We start from the raw sequence: 19,946 nt of genomic DNA, 5'->3' as shown, positions 1-19,946 counted from the left end.
CCCAGCCTCTCATCAAGAACTAGCAAAATGAACAGATGCGAATTCATTCAGTCCTAACTGATTGAGCGCTTACTGTGCGCAGAGTACTCACCTCCCTGTCCTTGCACTTTAAAGCAGAGAAATGTTTGACAGAATTCTTTGCCCCCGGACCCTCTCTGTAGCTAAGTTAGGAATTCCTTACTTCTGGGCCCCCAGAGTGATTTTTGACGTTTGGAGTTTTGCTTTTGTTCCCAGTGCACTACAGACTTGGGTGGGGAGCTCCCCGTTGCGACAACCCAGGTGTTTCTACCCCGCCCCACGGGGCCCCAGGGTCCCTGGCCCACGCTCTCCCCAGCTGCCGTAACATCATGCGATCCATCACCGCAGGAAGTCCAGAACTCGGAGCAGGAGCACCGGTTTTACTTCCCAAAGCAAGTCCTCTGTGCTTTGGCGAGGGAAAGCTAGAAATGACAGCTTGCAGAGCTGGGCCCACACAAGAATAAGGATCACTGAGGAGTATGGCCTAGTGGATAGGGCACAGGCCTGGACCTGGGTTCTAATCCAGACTCTGCCCCTTGTTCGCTGTGTGACCTTGGGCAAATCACTTCACTTCTCTGTGCCTTAGTTACCCCATCTGTAAAATGAGGATTAAGACTGTGAGCCCCACGTTGTACGTGGACTGTGTCCACCGTGATTAGCTTGATTGTGCCCCTCTGCTTAGGACAGTGCCTGGCACAGAGTAGGTGCTGAACAAATACCATTTAAGGAAAAAATCACATTTCCTAGTCCTGGCTTCTTGAGGGAAGAAACCATAGCCTCTCTGAACTAAATTCAACTCCTACAGCCCTTAATTTGATGTCATACACGCCAAGAGTGTCCAGAAAATACTTAATCAAAATAAAGGGTGAAATTTTTATAAATGGAGAAACAGCCTCAAATATGAACTCTCTCGGTCATGGGACAGAGCAGTAAACAGAACTAGCGGCTCAGTACTCTTAGATGTCATGCCGCAGGGAAAGGGGTCAACTCGATAAGCTTCCCCAAGTTCACTTATCGGCGAATTTGATTTTGATGGGCAAATGAGGCTGCTGCATATCAAACGAGCTAAGCTTTCCTACTATAGCCAAGTAAAATCAATCCTGAAACATCCCAGTGATGTTATTTGATGATCCTAAGTTACATTTTAGCTCAAGTGAACTTTAATATTCAAAACTGAAAACCAGACACACGGAGGTCACTGGTGTTTCTCCCCTGTGTTCAAGTGCCACCATCCCTCCAATGCTGCTGACCACCCAGATCATGACCACCCAGATAAGGCCCGGGGGGACAAGGAGAGGGCAAAAACATGGTGGGAGTCTAGGAGGCAGCCAGATGATTCAGGTGCCCTATGCCGCTTGGTACACCTGCTGGAGAGACACAGGTCCTTTCCCTGACTTAGTTCTTTGGGCCCTTAGTATTGGCAGATCCGCTGAACCTCACCCAGAGTCAGGGTTGTCTAGACCTTTCACCCCAAACCACGTCCCTGAGGCTGGGCTACAACAGTCTCGTATTCTTCAGGGCCAATTTCTCAAATCTACTTTAATTCCTAGGCATAGGACATCCCCAGTGGAAGGCTGGAGACCTGGCTCTTTGCAAACAAGCCTCATGCACACAATGGATTTGTAAAACATTTAACGGACACCTGAGTTTAGTCGAGAATATGAATTACTGAACAATAACTGTCCATCCCCACGGTGGCTACAAAGAGTTCAACGTGAAAACCAAGTCACGCCACACACACACACACCCCCCAGCAAATGCACTTAATTTAAGGTCCTCGGGAGGAAACTCTTTGAGCTGTCATTTCTCATAAAGGAGGTTAATAAATCTGTCTTTCTCTTCCACTTCCCTCTAGAAGGTCTCCACCGGACTAAAAGTCTAAAATTACATAGCATTTTCTCATCTATTTCTTTCCCTCCTCTGCTTCCTATGTTGTGTTGCATGATAGAGTCTGGAGGTCACCAAGATTGATCTATCATACAAGATCTGCTTTTTGCAGAAAACCTATCTGAAACGTAACAGCTGAAAGTGAGAAAGTTTTTCTTCCCATAAGAAGTCCCTTTTATACCAATGAAGTGGATATTAAATGTTTGGAATTCACACTTTACTCACCTAACAGTCTCCAGAGCAATGAACGGCCACCTTCAGATGATAGCACACTTGGTATTTTTGGTGGTCTATGTTTGAATATCAGTATACCTCGGGTACTTTTGAGTTGTGCCTCTAAACTGACCAATGAGGTTGCCAAGTCTGGCTTTCAGTCACTCAGCGTGCCGTTTCAGCGTGTAAAAAGCCGGTAAGCACTCTGCACCTATCGTAACTTGGACCCTACAAATCCAATATGACACAGATCACGACTGACTGCTTTAAGGGCCGTTTCACCGTAAACCACTTCTATTTTAACTCCCTGGTAAATTGAGACTTTAGTGGGAGAAGGGAGATGGGTCATAGGGTGTGGAAGGGAAGGAGCAAAGACCCTGACAATGTAGGAAACTCAGGTTCTCCTTTCAGACTCTGGAAGGGAGAAGTTAAACAACAAAGTCTGATGAAAGGATGGTAAGCTCACTGCGGGCGGGGAACGCATCTGCCAACTGTCATAGGATTCGGAAGAGAAGGAGCAAAGAACCTGACAATTTAGAAAACTTAGGTTCTCCCTTCAGACTTTGGAAGGGAGAGATTAAGCAACAAAATCTGCTGAAAACAGCGTAAACTCATGGTGGGCAGGGACCTCCCCTACCGATGCAGTCGTGTTGTTCTACTGTACTCTCCCAAGCACTCAGTACAGCACTCTGCAGACAGTAAGTACTCAATAAATACAACTGGTCATTCATTCAATCGTATTTATTGAGCGCTGACTGTGTGGAGAGCACTGTACTAAGTGCTTGTAAAGTACAATTTGGCAACAAATAGAGACAGTACCTACCCAACAACAGGCTCACAGTCTAGAAGGGGGAGACAGACAACAAAACAAATAGGCACAGAGCAAGTGGTTGATGGACTGATAGATGGACTGATGGAGTGGCTCGAGCTACCGGGGCGCAGACCTATAGATGGAAAACCCTATGTAGAGCCCAAACCTACAGCCAAGGAGCCCCTAATTCCCAAGGGCTCAGGAAGCTAAGGACTGTACCTTCAGAATGACGTCGTGCAGTTAGAGCAGGCAGATCGCTTCCCTTAGAGCAAGGATCAAGGATCCTGGATCAAGGGTTCCTCCTCCACCCTCTCCAAAAAAGGGCCTTCTTCCCCTCCCCGGGTGTTCGAGGGGTACACGACCAGGTGGACACCCTGCCCACCTCCCAAGGCTAGGAAACTCTGGATGGAGCCTGCACTTACAGAGAAGCCACCTGGCCTGGTGGGTAGAGCCCGGGCCTTAGAGTCGGAAGGTTCTGGGTTCTAATCCCGGCTCTGCCCCTTGCCTGCTTTGTGACCTAAGGCAAGTTGCTTCACTTCTCTGTGCCTCAGTTCCCTCATCTGTAAAACGGGGATCGAAACTGCAAGTCCCACATGGGACAAGGGGCTGTGTCCAACCCGGTTGGCTCGTATCCACTCCGGTGACTAGTACAGGTGCGCACCGGCGGATTGCAGCGTGGCTTAGTGGAAAGAGCCCGGGCTTGGGAGTCAGAGGTAGTGGGTTCTAATCCTGGCTCCACCATTTGTCAACTGTGTGACTTTGGGCATGTCACTTCACTTCTCTGGGCCTCAGTTCCCTCATCTGTAAAATGGGGATTCATTCATTCAATCTTATTTATTGAGCGCTTACTGTGCGCAGAGCACTGTACTAATCGCTCGGGAAGTACAAGTTGGCAACAAGACTGCGGGCCCCAAGTGGGACAACGTGATTACCCTGTATCTATCCCAGTGCTCAGAACAGGGCTTGGCACATAATGAGCGCTTAACAGATACCATCATTATCATTATGATTATTATTAATATTATTATTAACAATGACACCATCGTTATTATTATTATTATTTGGGTGGGCGCAAGGAGGAAAGGGCAGAGCCGAGGGACAGGCGTTCCTCGCAGCTGGCCCGACAGATGACGGGCTGGGCGCTGTTCCGCGGACACCCCCTCCCGGCGGCCTTCCGGGCTTGGACGGGGCGGGGGGCGGGAAGCGGTTCCCTTCAAAGCCCTACTGAGAGCTCACCTCCTCCAGGAGGCCTTCCCAGACTGAGCCCCCTCCTTCCTTTCCCCCTCCTCCCCCCCGCCTTACCTCCTTCCCCTCCCCACAGCACCTGTATATATGTATATAGGTTTGTACGCATTTATTACTCTATTTTATTATGTACATATCTATTCTATTTATTTTATTTTGTTAATATGTTTTGTCTTGTTGTCTGTCTCTCCCTTCTATCAATCAATCAATCGTATTTATTGAGCGCTTACTGTGTGCAGAGCACTACTAATTGCTTGGGAAGTACAAGTTGGCAACATATAGAGGCAGTCCCTGCCCAACAGTGGGCTCACAGTCTAGAAGGGGGAGACAGAGAACAAAACCAAACATACTAACAAAATTAAATAGAATAGATATGCACAAGTAAAATAAATAAATAGAGTAATAAATGGGTAGGGACCGTCCCAGACTGAGCCCCTTCCTTCCTCTCCCCCTCGTCCCCCTCTCCATCCCCCACATCTTACCTCCTTCCCTTCCCCACAGCACCTGTATATATGTATATATGTTTGTACATATTTATTACTCTATTTATTTATTTATTTTACTTGTAGATATCTATTCTATTCTATTTATTCTATTTATTTTATTCTGTTGCTATGTTTGGTTTTGTTCTCTGTCTCCCCCTTTTAGACTGTGAGCCCACTGTTGGGTAGGGACTGCCTCTAGATGTTGCCAATTTGCACTTCCCAAGCGCTTAGTCCAGTGCTCTGCACACAGTAAGCGCTCAATAAATACGACTGATGATGATGATGTCTCTAGATGTTGCCAATTTGTACTTCCCAAGCGCTTAGTCCAGTGCTCTGCACACAGTAAGCGCTCAATAAATACGATTGATGATGATGATGATGTCTCTAGATGTTGCCAACTTGTACTTCCCAAGCGCTTAGTCCGCAGTGGGCGCTCAATACAGACGACTGAATGAATGAATCTGGGTGGGAGGAGGAGGAAGAGGAGGAGCGCGAATTCCCGTCTCCCGGGGGAAACCGTTGGAAGGCACCACAATTAAATAAAAAGGGAAAAAATGGCTTCGAGCCAAGCGGCTCCCGAGCCTTCTCCCCGGGGTGGATCGGGGATGGGTTTTTCTTTTTTTTGGAGGGGGGGGGGGCGGTCCGGTGGAGGAACGGACAATCGGGATGGGAAAGGATCGGGTGGCAGAGAGGCAGGGGCCGCCCCCCGCCCGGACCCGGGGACGAACGGACGGACAACGGACGCGCCCCTCCCCGCCCTGCTCACCTCCGCGGGCCGGGGGGCCGAGGGGCCGGCAGCCGGGCACGGCGGCGGAGGAGGAGGAGGAGGACACCGCGCTGGGCCGCGGCTCCCTCCACGATCTGCCTCTTCTCCCCCCCTCCTTCTTCCTCCACCGCCTCCTCCCTCCCGCACAACGGTTGCCGATCTGCTCCTCCTCCTGCTGCTGCCGCCGCCGCCGCCGCCGCTGGTCGTTGTTCTCCCGGCCGGTGACGGTTTGGGCGCCGCTCTCCAGCAGCAGCAGCAGGAGCAGCCGGAGCAGCAGCAGGCTGGGCCCCGTCCCCCGCCGGTGTCTCGCTCGGGGTCGGTGGTGTCCGGGTCGGCGTCTGCCTCCGCCCGCTCCCTCCCTCCCAGCCTCCAACGGCCTCCGCTGCTCCCTCCCTCTCCCTCTCTCCCTCCCTCCCACCCTCCAACGGCCTCCGCTGCCGCCGCTGCCGCCAACGGAGCTGCCTGGTGGAGCGCGTGAATCGATCACATGACCCCGCACATTTGCCCCGCCCGGCTCCGCTCTCCCCGGACAGGACAGGACAGGGCCACCCATGGACAGGCCCCCGCCCCCTTCCCCTATAGGCCCTGTCCCCTCCCCGACAGGCCCCGCCCCTCCTCGGACGGGCGCCGCTACCTCTGGCCCCGCCCCTTCCCCGACGGGCCACGCCCTTCCCCTATAGACCCCGCCCCTCCCCTATAGGCCCCGCTCTTCCCGGACAGCTCGCTCCCACCGATGGACAGGCCCCGACCCTCATCGGGCAGACCCCGCCCCCGCCCCTTCCCCTATAGGCCCTGCCCCCTCCCCGATAGGCCCCGCCCCTCCCCGGACGGGCGCCGCTACCTCTAGCCCCGCCCCTTCCCCGACAGTCCACTCCCTTCCCCGGACAGGCCACGCCCATCCCCTATAGGCCCCTCCCCTATAGGCCCCGCCCTTCCCGGACAGACTGTGAGCCCACTGTTGGGTAGGGACTGTCTCTATGTTGCCAACTTGCAAGCGCTTAGTACAGTGCTCTGCACACAGTAAGTGCTCAATAAATGTGACTGATTGATGGATTGATCACGCCTACCAATGGACAGGCCCCGCCCCTCATCGGGCAGACCCCGCCCCCTTCCCCTATAGGCCCTGTCCCCGCCCCGACAGGCCCCGCCCCTCCCCGGACAGGCGCCGCTACCTCTGGCCCCGCCCCTTCCCCGACAGGCCACTCCCTTCCCCGGACAGGCCACGCCCCTCCCCTATAGGCCCCGCCCCTATAGGCCACATCCTTCCCAGACAGATCACACTCACCAATGGACAGGCCCCGCCCTCTATGATAGCCCACGCCCCCTTCCCGATAGACCCCGCCCCTTCCCTCGACAGGCTACTCCCTTCCCCGGACAGACCACGCCCCTCCCCTATAGGCCACGACAATCAATCAATCAATCAATTGTATTTATTGAGCACTTACTATGTGCAGAGCACTGTACTAAGCGCTTGGGAAGTACAAGTTGGCAACGTATAGAGACAGTCCCTACCCAACAGTGGGCTCACAGTCTAAAAGGGGGAGACAGAGAACAAAACAAAACCAAACATACTAACAAAATAAAATAAATAGAATAGATATGTACAAGTACAAGTACAATAAATAAAATAAAATAAAATAAATCTGTCCTTCCCAGACAGATCACCCTCACCAATGGGCAGGCTCCGCCCTCTAGGATAGGCCCCGCCCCATCCCCTATAGGCCCCAGCTCCTTCCCCGACAGGCCACTCCCTTCCCCGGACAGGCCATGCCCCTCCCGTATAGGCTACGTCCCTCCCCTATAGGCCACGTCCTTCCCAGACAGGCTCCGCCTTCTAGGACAGGCCCCGCCCCTCACCGAGCAGACCACGACCCTTCCCAATAGGCACCTCCCCTTTCCTATAGGCTCCGCCTCTTCCCTATAGGCCCCGCCCCTTTCCTATAGGCTACGCCCCTTCCCTATAGGCCCCTCCTCTCCCCAACATGCCTCGCCCCTCATCGGACTGACCCCTCCCCTCCCTGGCCAATCATTCATTCATCCATTCAATCGTATTTATTGAGCGCTTACAGTGTGCAGAGCACTGTGCCAAGCGCTTGGAGAGTACAATTCAGCAACGGGGTCAACCCGGACCCACAACGGGCTCACAGTCTAGGAGTGGGGAGACAGACATCAAAACAAGTAAACAGGCATCAATAGCATCAATATAAATCAATAGAATTAGAGATCTATATTTATGCACATCAAAACAAATAAAACTGGCCAGTCCCCACCCCAGCACTCCACCCCACCCCCTCCACCCCAACCGTAGACACCCCATCCCACAGCCCCTTCATTGCTCCCTACTGCCAAGACCCCCGCATCCACCCCTTGGTTTGGTATTTTTTTGCTAAGTCTCTCAAGTCCCCTAACTCTGTCCTGCGCACACATTCCAAAATAACGATAATAAGAATAGTGATGATGGCATTTCTTAAGTCCTTACTACATGTCTAGCCCGGTACTCAGCGCTGGGGTGGATACAAGCAAATCGAGTTGGACACATGTGGGGCTCACGTTCTTAGTCCCCATACTACAGATGAGGGAATGTTGACACAGAGAAGTGAACTGTCTCCCCCAGTGTCACAGAGCAGACAAATGGCAGAACTGGGATTAGAACCCGTGACCTTCCGACTCCCAGGCCCTCGCTCTAACCACTCTGCCAAGCTGTTTCTATCACAGCCAATTAGTTTGGTTTTTTTAATGGTATTTGCTAAGTGCTTACTATGTGCCAGGCACTGTTGTAAGTGCTGGGGAAAGTTACGAGGTTGGACACAGTCCCTGTCCCACTTGGGGCTCACAGTCTTAATCCCCATTTTACAGATGAAGTAACTGAGGCACAGAAAAGTGAAGTAACTTGCCCAAGGTCACCCGGAAAACAAGGGATAGAGCCAGGATTAGAATCCAGATCCTTCTGACTCCCAGGCCCATGCTTTATCCACTGGGCCGCACAGCTTCCCAAACCTTCCTGGCCTGTTCAGTACTTACCACTAAGTAGTAAATGAAGCTGCATAAATAATTAAATAGACAGGGAAGTCACTGAAATTGTAATCATTGCCTATAAAAGCTTTATTCCAATTAAATGACAACTATTTTGTTGGTCGAGTTTAAACTGGGGCTCCGCCACATGTCTGCTGTGTGACCTTGGGCAAGTCACTTAACTTCTCGGAGCCTCAGTTACCTCATCTGTAAAATGGGGATGATGACTGTGAGCCCCATGCAGGACAACCTGATCACCTTGTATCCCCCCAGAGCTTAGAACAGTGCTTTGCACATAGTAAGCGCTTAACAAATGCCATTAAAAAAAAACAACAAAAAACTGGGTGTGCTACTACATGTTTTTGGTATCTTTTGTTGGAGAGTAGCTTTGGGGAGAATATGGAACCATGACAAGAGGAATCTGGTTTTTGGTTGTTTATTTTTTCTTTCAAGGGACATGCTGGTGATGGTGGAACTGGGAAACTCTGGAACTGTGTCCTTGAGCACCTTCTCACCACCTTTCTCAGGACTGAACACAAGAAAGCCAGAGATGATCCATTGGTGGGTTGGCCCAAAACTCCATCAGCCCAATATCCTTCTCTCCAGAGAAGCAGCGTGGCTCAATGGAAAGAGCCCGGGCTTTGGAGTCAGAGGTCATGGGTTCAAACCCCCGCTCTCCCACATAGCTGTGTGACTTTGGGTAAGTCACTTCACTTCTCTGGGCCTCAGTTACCTCATCTGTAAAATGGAGATTAAGACTGTGAGCCCTGTGGGACAACCTCATCACCTTGTAACCTCTCCACCACTTACAACAGTGCTTTGCACATAGTACGTGCTTAATAAATGCCATCATCATTATTCTCCAGTAGTAGCAACTGGATATTTGAAGGAACCTTTTGGTGGTTGTTCTCCTTGACTTCCATCTTCACGGTAAAGGATGATTATGCTAATGCTACTGATAATGATGATAATAATAAACAATAGTATCTATTACATGCTTGGGTAGGTACAAGGAAATCAGCTCACCCGGAATCCCTGTCCCACACAGGGCTCACAGCGTAGGGGGTTGGAGAATAGGTATTGAATCCCTCTTTTACAGATGAGGTGATTGAGACAGAAAAGTTAAGAGATTTGCCTAAGGTCACGCAGCAGGCAAGTAGTAAAACTTGGAGTGGAACCCAGGTCTCCTGTCACCCAGTCCCGTGCCCTTTCTACTGGGCCATGTCCTTTGAGAACCACGGGCAATCTCTGATTTTTACCCATAAATTCTGTCAGCACTTTGTGCCTTGCTTTGCACATTTAGCACTTAAAAATACCATCACTACTACTACTGCTGCTGTTATAATCTTCTTCTTCCTCCCGCTCCAACTATATGCAAATAATTTTTGTCCACTGTATCTCCCATTAGACTGCAGAATCCCTGATGGCCGGGAACATGTGTTTGCTTCTGCTGTACTCTCCCAAGCGCTCTGAGTAGTGCTATGTACTCAGAAGCATTCGGGAACTACCATTAATTGGTAGACTTGCTGTGAGACTATTGTGGAGTTGTTTTGTTTACTATACCAATGTATGTTTATGTACATGCTTTCTTTATCTTTGAGAATGATTTTATTGACACGGGATTGTCTGTTCTTTCTTCACAGTTGTTTTCTATTTACATTTGCTGCCACACCCTGTTATCCTAAACTATTTAAGCACTTCTTTTCCTTGTCTGTAAATTACTATATATCTGACTTCCCCAGTAGATTATAAACACCTTTTGGGCAGGGGTCATCTATTGTACTCTCCCAAATGCTTAAGATAGTACTCTACACACAGTAGGCTCAATAAATACTACTGATCGATTGATTTTTGTTCAAAATAGGAGATGCTGTATTTCTGGTTGCTGCCCCTTAAGTGAGCCTGCCTTCTGTGGTAGCTTTCCAGCATTCTTAAGTAGGCTACAGTGCTAGACACTATGCTTTGATAGTTTGCTCCTGGGTTCTTCAGGTTGTACAATAGCCTTAAGATTTGAATGATTTATAGTTATAAATCCCTCTAAACTGTGAGCTCGTTGTGGGCAGGGAATACATCTGTTTGTTGTTATATTGTACCCTCCCAAGTGCTTAGTACAGCGCTTTGCCCACAGTAAGTGCTCAATAAATACTATTGAATGAATGAATGAGTGAATTTTTTAATGGTATTTGTTAAGCACTTAATAGGAGCCAGATACTGAACTAAGCACTGGGGTAGACATAAGCTCATCAGGTGGGATATAGTCCCCTGCCCCAGACGGGGCTCACACACAATCTTAATCCCCATTTTACAGATGAGATAACTGAGGCCGAGACGTTAAGTGACTTGCCGAAGGTCACACAGAAAACAAGTTTATACTATAACACTAGGTTTCTCCAGGGCTGGTGTTCCATGTAACTGCAACCTTTCCACAGACCAGGATGTGATACTATACAGATGAATAAGCGGCAGAAGAGGGAGAATGGGATAGGGAGATCGTTTCCTCTAAATTCTGAAGATGGGCAAATATAATTTTACTCTAAACTAATGTAGCTAATTTTAAGGGAGCATTGCGATTACCAGGTCAAAGGTGCAAGAACATTAAAAATTCCATTTCAAGATTAAAACAACTTCGATTAATGAAATTTGAAATGTCACATCTTTCAGCGATCTAAACTACGCTCCATCATCACCCATATCTTGTCCCCAGGCTAAACAGACCCGTTGAAACTTTTAATATTTTACCCATTCTTTAATATACCACATAGGCTACCAAATATCTAAAGTCAGACCTTCGGGGCCCTTCTCGCCTTCAATCAACTAATCAATCAATCGTACTTATTGAATATCTATTGATTGCAGAGCACTGAACTGAGATTGTGATCCCCAAGTGGAACATGGACTGCATCCAACCTGATTATCTTGTATCTACCTCAGCATGTAGTACAGTACCTGACACATAGCAAGCATGTGACAAAACCACTAAAACAAAACAAACTAACCGACTGGAGCAAAAGAAGCATGATACATGTTCCTTATCCTCAAGGAGTTGTCAGTCTGAGGGGAGACAGAGAACGATTATTTGCAAATCGTGTTTATGCAGGAGGATGTATATAGTATACCATGGTATAATATACTATATATATATAGACCGCACCATGGTATACTTCATGAGTATTAGGAAGTATCAGGAAGAAATAGCAGGATAAGTGAATGCAAATGAAAATCCAAATAAACATATGCATGTATAATTAAGTACTGGGAATAGGAATTAAATCTAATTCATAAGTGTTAAGGGAGGCTGCTGGATTAACTTACTAGGATGTTATTCAATCAATTAATGGCATTTATTGAGCATTTACCATGTGCAGAGTGCTGTATTAAGTACTTGGGAGCATTCAGTACAGTAGAGTCTCTAGACATGACCCCTGACCAAAAGAGGCTTGCAGTTTAGAGGGAAAACAAACATTAAAAGAAGTTACAGTGAGAGAAAATGGCAGGGAAGACTTAGAGAAGTGGGTGGGATTTTAAGAGGTCTTTGAAAGTGGAGAGCTTAGTTCTGACAGGTTTTGTGGACGAGAAAGAGCCAGGCCTGGGGAACAGAATGAGCAAGGAGATGGAGGAGGGATAGTTGTCAAGACTGAGATCCAGGTCCACTCGTATTTACTGAGTGCAGAGCACTGTAGTAAGTGCTGGAAAGAGTACATTGTAACAGTAAACAGACACTTTCCCTTCCTACAAGGAGCTTACAGTCTAGAGGAGAGGTGAGCTTGTGGGAAACAAAGAGTACAAGCAGCACTGCTTCGCAATGGACAAAGGGACCATATGTAAGCTGGGGAGAGTTGGGGGAGAACCTTAAAGTCAATTTGAGGTGTTCAATAGAGTAAACAATCAATCAATAGCATTTATGGAGCACAAATTGTGTTCAAACTTTTGTGCTAAGCATTTGGGGAAGGACAAAAATACTTAAAAGACAAGTGCCCTGCCTTCAAAGGGCTTATAACTATAATTAATCTAAGAATTATTTGTTGCTGCAGAGGGAAATGAAAGCCTGTAACAGCCTCTGGACCCACAGAGTCAGTCAGTCAATCATATTTATTGAGTGCTTACTGTATGCAGAGCACCATACTGAGCACTTGGAAGAGTGCAAAAGAACAAAATATCCAACATATTCCCTGCCCACAATAATCTTTCAGTCTAGAGGGAGGGTGCTTTGCAGGCTCAGGTATTGACCAGGGTCTTTCGGGGCCCCTTTCTGGCTCAGGAGCAGTTTGAGGGTATTTTCCCTACCAGGATTTGGGGGGAGCCAGAATGTTTGCCCATGCCTCCATTGAGGGGGGCTTCCTGGAAAAGGCAACCTCTAAATAAGGACCGCATAGAAGCTTCCACCCCAACTTTGGCCACAGGTCATTATTAGGACCACATTTACAGAGCTGAATGCACCTTGAATTGTTAAATCTGGCTACCTCTCACTCTGCTTTCCACATCAGTGGAAGTTATAGCAGGGGACGGCCTAGTACTGAGACGGGGACTGCAGTAGAGCAAAGACATGTTTGCCCTTGCCAGATCTGATCATCATTTCAAAATCCAAATTTCTCTTTCTGGATATGCAGCTTTGTAGTGCAAGGCTGTCAGGCAGAAAGGAGGACTCTAGGAGCTGTGCTGGAGAAAGCTGTGTTCCCTGCTGTAGATTATCACTAAGAGCTATACACTTCGTGGACAACCGGTCATGATTGAGTGAGACCATAACTAGTGGCTTTTTCCTTGGCTAGTAGCCAGATGCCCAAATCACTGCATATTAATTATGCTCAAATAGAGGTACATGAAAGGCTAAAGGCTGGAAAGTACTGACTGCAGCCAAACAAATAATACAGCACAGAAATCCTCTGGGGTTTTGTTTGTTTGTTTGTTTGTTCATTTTATGGTTTTTGTTAAGTGCTTTGTATGTGCCGGGCATTGTACTAAGCACTGAGGTAGATACAAGCTAATCAGGTTGATCATAGTCCATGTCCCACATGGGGCTCACAGTCTTAATTCCCATTTTACAGAAGTGGTAATTGAAGCATAGAAAAGTAAAGTGACTTGACCAAGGTCATACAGCATATAGGTGGCAGAGCAAGTAATAGAACCCAGGTCCTTCTGACTCCCAGGCCCATGCTCTATCTACTAGATCAAGCTGCTTCTCCCAATGTCTGTGAGTCTGAGCACAGAACAAGTTAAGACCCACACACTAATAACATCAGTTTCATCAGGAACAGAACCCCCTGCCTTATATAAAAACTTGTCTTATGCTGTCGAGTCATCTCCGATCCATAGTGACACCAGGGACACATGTTTTGTTTTGTTGTCTGTCTCCCCCTTCTAGACTGTGAGCCCATTGTTGGGTAGGGACCATCTTTATATGTTGCCAACTTGTACTTTCCAAGCGCTTAGTACAGTGCTCTGCACACAGTAAGCGCTCAATAAATACAATTGAATGAATGAATGAGTCTCTCCCAGAATGACTCACGGCCATCTGCAATCATTCTGGTAATAACAGTAATAATAATGATGGCATTTATTAAGTGCTTACTATGTGCAAAGCACTGTTCTAAGCGCTGGGGAGGTTACAAGGTGATCAGGTTGTTCCACAGGGGGCTCACAGAGTCTTAATCCCCATTTTACAGATGAGGTAACTGAGGCAGTGTATCCATAGAGTTTTCTTGGTAAAGGGAAGCAGCGTGGCTCAGTGGAAAAAGCCTGGGCTTGGGAGTCAGAGGTTGTGAGTTCTAATCCTGATTCTACCACTTGTCAGTTGTGTGGCTTTGGGCAAGTCACTTCACTTCTCTATGCCTCAGTTACCTCATCTGGAAAATGGGGATTAAGACCATTAGCCCTATGTGGGACAACCTGATTACCCTGTATCTACCCAGCACATAGAACAGTGCTTGGCACTTAGTAATCACTTAATAAATATCAAAATTATTATTATTATTATTAAAAATGCAGAAATAGTTTACCATTGCCTCCTTCTGTGAAGTAAACTTGAGTCTCTGCCCTTAACTCTCTCCCATACCTCTGCTGCCCAGCACAGGGGAGTTTTGACTTGTAGCAGATTGCCTTCCACTCACTAGCCACTGACCAAACTAGGAATGAAATTGATATGCTTCTGCTTGACTCTCCCTCCCTTAGTCAAGACTGATAGTGTACTGGAAACTCTTCAGGTGCTACACTGAGAGGGGATAGGAGAACTAGGTGTATGTAACTTCACACTTCAAGAATCTAACTGCAGGAGATAGGTAACAGTATGAGTGTTTGAAGCAAAAGAGCATCTACATTTTGAAAGAGAATTCTCTCATAGAGTTCAAAGATGATGTTATGAGGTTACCCCCTACATAAACCCAGCAAGGAGGCTTGGTTGGCTTCAGGAGTTTAGGGATAATCAACATCCATCTTGCCACTCCCAGCAAGGATGGGACTTCCAGCAAGGATGGGAGACGGGAGGTGGGTTTCTCCCAGCTTGGCTGGAAAGACTGCTGAGCTTCCCTGTGATCAGGCTTGTCTCTCTAAGCTCTAATTTTTTTTGTTTGTTTATATAGTACAAATTACTTATATTAATGCCTGTCTCCCTCTCTAGATTGTATGTTCGTTATGGGCAGGGACTGTGTCTATATATTGTTCTATTGTACTCTCCCAAGAGCTTAGTACAGTGCTTTGCACACAGTTAGTACTCACCATCACCACCTCAGTAATGTCATATGCTGGGCCCTATGCCTGGACGATTTATTAATTCTTACAAAACACCCACTGGATTATTTATTTTAATGCCCTGTCTCTCCCTCTAGATTGTATGCTCACTGTGGGCAGGGAATGTACCTACCAACTCTGTTGAACTTCCCCTAAGCCCTTAGTACAGTGCTTTGCACACTGTAAGCGCTCAATAAATACCATTGATTGATTAATCAATGTTATAATTCTTCACAGTCAGAAATGAGTTATGGCATCCAGTAAATTGTTCAATCCATTCTACTATTTTCTTCTTACATGATAAGAATTCCTTATTTCCGGCAATATCATTCATTAATATTTACTGGTGGCACGCACTCTGATAATTATGCGGTTTTATAAAACTGTTCGCTGGTCATTTGAACCTGAGTCCCTCTCATTCCTTAAGTGTACTAACAGGCATTCTACTGAATGAGTTTTATCAACTTTGACATGGTCTTTCACTCCAGTGGTATCTTGAGACATCACTGAAGTTAGAGCTGTGAAGAACGGCAAAACTCAGAGCACCTGCTGAGATCTTCAAGCAACAGCAGGGTGAGTTACTCTACCACTGCTCTGACTCTTCCTTAACGAATCAAATTTCTGAGGAATTGTCACAAGATTTCAGACCTGCCACCTTTATCACCACCTTTCAGAAGAAAGCAGACACTGACAAAGCTATAATGGAATCTCACTGCTACCTATTTCAGGAAAGATTTCAGTCAGGATCCTTCCAGATAGGCTAATGAACAATCTAATTGACCATATGCTCCTGAAACATTATGGTGCTTTAGACGAGAGTATGGCACAACAGGCAGGAAAGAAGAAAATGACTAAACTGCTACAAGGTATATTGGAAAGCTTACAAAAGCAAACACCCTCACCAGACTGGGACCCTGGCCATCATTAAGCAAGTGTGGCCAATTTGAAAATTGATGAACTAATGAATGAATCAATCAATGGCATTTCTCAAGTGCTTACTCTGTGCAGAACACTGTACAAAGCCCTTGTACAATACACTAGAGTTGGTAGCCACCATCCCTACCCCCATGGAGCTTACAGACATTACAGGGAAAGACAGACATTGAAATAAATTAGAAATGGGGGAATTGTAGAGTCTAAGGACATATAAACATCTGACCACTCCTTAAGAGCCTCCAGTGGTTGCCCATCCACCACATCCAACAGAAGCTCCCTACCTTTCAGCTTTAAAGCACTCAGTCAACTCTCCCCATCCCATCCCACCTCACTGATTTCCTACTACAGCCCAGCCTGCATACTTTGCTCCTCTAATACCAACCCACTCACTGTACCTCAGTCTCGTCTGTCTCACCACCAAACTCTCACCTCTGTCCTGCTTCTGGCCTGGAACTCTCTTCCCCCTTCATATCCGACAGACTACCACTTTCCCCACTTTCAAAGCCTTATTAAAATTACATCTCCTCCAGGAAGCCTTCCCCTACTCACCCCCCAATTTCTCCTATTTCCTCTCCCTTCTATGTCACCTACAAACTTGCATCTGATAGTCGCTCCAACCTTAGGCCCACAGCACTTATGTACATATCCATAATTTATTTTAATGTTTGTCTCCCCCTCCAGACTATAAACTTCTTGTGGGTAAGAAAAGTGTCTACCACCTCTGTTGTATCAATCAGTCACTCAATCATATTTATTGAGCACTTACAATGTGCAGAGCAAGCACTGTACTAAACTCGTGGGAGAGAACAATAAAACAGAATTAGCAGACACATTCCCTGCCCAGAGTTTACAGTCTACAGTGAGAGGCAGACATTAATATGAATGAGTAATTTATACTATATAATTTAAAGATATGTACATGCACATTGTACTCTCCCAGGTGTTTACTACAGGACATTGCACATAGTAAAGGGTCAATCAATACCACTGATTGAACATAAGTGCCAAGATGAAGATGCTAAGACTTGGTGTTGGACTTGAAGGGATCTTTTCTGGTTCTTGTTCCATCAGTAGGGAAGTAAGTTCTTGTACTAAGGTCCATTTTTGCTTGACCTATTCTCCACAGCCATGCTAGAGGACTCAGCACAAAAATCTGGAGGTGGGTAGTAGAAGGAGACTCTATTTCTGGGAAACTCATTCTACTAGATGGAAAAAGGAAACCAGAAGTCTGTGAATCAATCACATAGAAGATGCTATAACTCACACTGGAGGGGTGATCTGGTGTTAGATTGTGTTCTAAGGCAGACATGAGGTGGGGAAAGTGGTGGTCTGGTGTATAAGAAGGAGGAGGGAGTTCCACGCCAGAGGGATGACTTGGAAAAGGAGTTAGTGGTGAGGTGGACAAGACATACAAGATTGTGCTCTGACTAGAGTAAGTACTCAATAAAAGTAGCCCATTTTTGCTGCCATCCCCAGAAAGAAAAGCTGAAGATAACAGTGTTGAGTGTATCCACTGAGGATGGAAACAATCTCTGTATGTTTTACGAAGTCAAAAATAACATTTGTTTCTATTAACTACGTTCTGTTCTGCTGCTGCCCTTCCTCTATCTCCTGCAGATATTCTGTCTTTCTCTGGAACATTTTCTTTCTTAAAGGCACAGTACTATTCCAGCAGAAAGAAAAATGAGTTGGTTGCCTAAGCAACCTCAAATTAGTGAAACACATAGGCAAATGCTGACTTGTGGTGTACAAAATTCAACACTTAGCTTGATCAACTAAAGGAACATTTGTGGTGTCTGGAGATAGTTTGAATTGAGAATGTGAGCAACATGAAATATTGTATGTAAGGCTTTGTTCAGTTCTTTTATGGGATATGCAAAACCACATTACGTAACGATAGTTTTCCTGATGTCTCATATTTTTTCATATATGTGACATTGTCCCATATTTCATTGCCTTGTTCTACTTCCTTGACTAGATTTAAAGAAATTGCCACTTTAAAGGGATTAGTGTTTTCTCTTCATTTCTTTTTTGTCATTTTGCTGCTTGTATGATAATTTCAGAAATAATCTGAGCTGCTTCTGAGAAGCAATGTTGCCTAGTGGATAGAACACATGCCTGGAAGCCAGAAGGACCTGGATTCGAATCCTAATTCCACCATTTGTCTGCCCGGTTATCCTGGGCAAATCACTCAATTTTCTGGGCCTCAGTTACCTCATCTGTATGTGGGACATGAACTGTATCCAACCTGATTAGTTTTTATCTACCCCAGTGCTCATAGTAAGCACTTAACAAATGCCATAAAAAATAATAATAATCTAATCACTGGGCACCATTCTGGGACCAAGACAGAAGGTTTTGTACTCTCCAAATGGAAATCTGGCAATTCTAGTTATAGAACTGGGAATTAAGACACTGAATTCTACTGCCAGCTTAACTACTGACTACCTCACTTGTGTTAAGTTTTTTCTCCGTTTTCCAGTCAGAAAAATAGGAATGATTTTGTTTGATTCCTCACCTAGAGTATGATTAAGGTAACATAGTGCCCCCCAAAAGGAAGTCAAATATGGTATTATCTCAGGAGAGTATCATGTTGTCGCTTCGTTGTGATTTTAACTTATTTGATAAGAGAGTAGCTCTTGATATCTCATGTCATAGTTAAAACATTACTAGAGGTAGTAGTAAACCATTTAGGTTGGGGGGAAAAAACTCCAAGAGAATGTTTGGCACTCTATCTTCAGAAAATGGAAAGCTTTCTTCAGCTTGTTGTGGGCAAGGAATATGTCTAACAATTCTTTTGTATTGTACTCTCCCAAGTGCTTAGTACAGTGCTCTGTACATAGAAAACGTTCAATAAATACCACTGATGATAATGATTCTATATGTGGGTAAGAGAACACTATACCAAATGAAAATTCCTTATCTAATACATGACGTTGGAATTCCAAATTAAGTGCATCAATTGATAGTATTCATTCAATTGTATTTACTGAGCACTTACTATGTGCCAAGCACTGATCTAAGTGCTGGGGTAGATACAAGGTAATCAGGTTGTCCCATGTGGGGCTCATAGTCTTAATCCCCATTTTACATACGAGGTAATTTAGGCACAGAGAAGTTAAGTGTCTTGCCCAAGGTCACACAGCAGACAAGTAGCAGATCCGGGATTAGAACCCACATCCTGTGACTCCCAAGCCTGTACTCTTTCCACTAAGTCACGCTGACTGAATGAGGTAGGGTTTGTTGAGTACTTTATCTGTACAGAGCATTGTACTAAGTGCTTGGAAAGGACAAGCAGTAGGCCTTAGTAAAAAGAGCCCAGGCTTGGGAGTCAGAGGACTTCAGTTCTAATCCCGGCTCTGCCAGTTGTCTGCTGTGAGACACTGGGCAAGTCACTTAACTTTTCTGTGCCTCAGTTACCTCATCTGTAAAATGGAGATTAGGACTGTGAACCCCACGTGGGACAGTGACTGTGTCCAACCTGATTATCTTGTATCTACCCCAGAGCTTAATACAGAGCCTGGCACATAGTAAGTGCTTAACAAATGCCATAAAAAAACCCAAAACAAAAAAAAATCAGAACTAACAGACTTAATAGGAAACATTTTTGAAGGGTAAAATGTTCTGTTGCAGTGCTCGATTTCATAGACAAGATAACTCCATCTGGACCAAAATAGTGAGTTCTGTGAAAGAGTCACCTGAGCTCACAAAATACTATTCTATTCTAGATATCATTGAATCCCAGTAAGTTTTTTAAGCATTTTTAATTTTTAAGCATGGGATTTAAATTTTTAAGCGTTGTAAATTCAGCGCTCCCTCTGCTGGACTATTTTCCAATTACACCAAAGTTTGT

At 46.1% G+C, this 19,946-nt stretch overlaps 1 protein-coding gene and 1 non-coding gene across 4 annotated transcripts in view; both read right to left on the bottom strand.

Moving 5' to 3' along the window:
- The window catches only part of TULP4 (TUB like protein 4), a 269,950-nt gene extending 264,440 nt beyond the window's left edge, over window positions 1–5,510 (bottom strand). For all 3 annotated transcript variants that reach the window (XM_038770540.1, XM_038770541.1, XM_038770542.1), the window contains exon 1: window positions 5,426–5,510. The gene's annotated coding sequence lies outside the window, so the exon portion shown is untranslated. The remainder of the gene's footprint in view (window positions 1–5,425) is intronic.
- Window positions 5,511–14,514: 9,004 nt separating this feature from the next.
- LOC119924556 lies at window positions 14,515–14,652 on the bottom strand. The gene has a single exon (XR_005449264.1). It is a non-coding gene; the product is annotated as a small nucleolar RNA SNORA7 (small nucleolar RNA).
- Between the last annotated feature and the right edge of the window lie 5,294 nt (window positions 14,653–19,946).

Source organism: Tachyglossus aculeatus, chromosome 2, assembly GCF_015852505.1.
Source record: "Tachyglossus aculeatus isolate mTacAcu1 chromosome 2, mTacAcu1.pri, whole genome shotgun sequence".
In the NCBI taxonomy this organism is placed as follows: Eukaryota; Metazoa; Chordata; class Mammalia; order Monotremata; family Tachyglossidae; genus Tachyglossus; species Tachyglossus aculeatus.
This window is presented reverse-complemented; position numbering and strand designations above follow the sequence as displayed.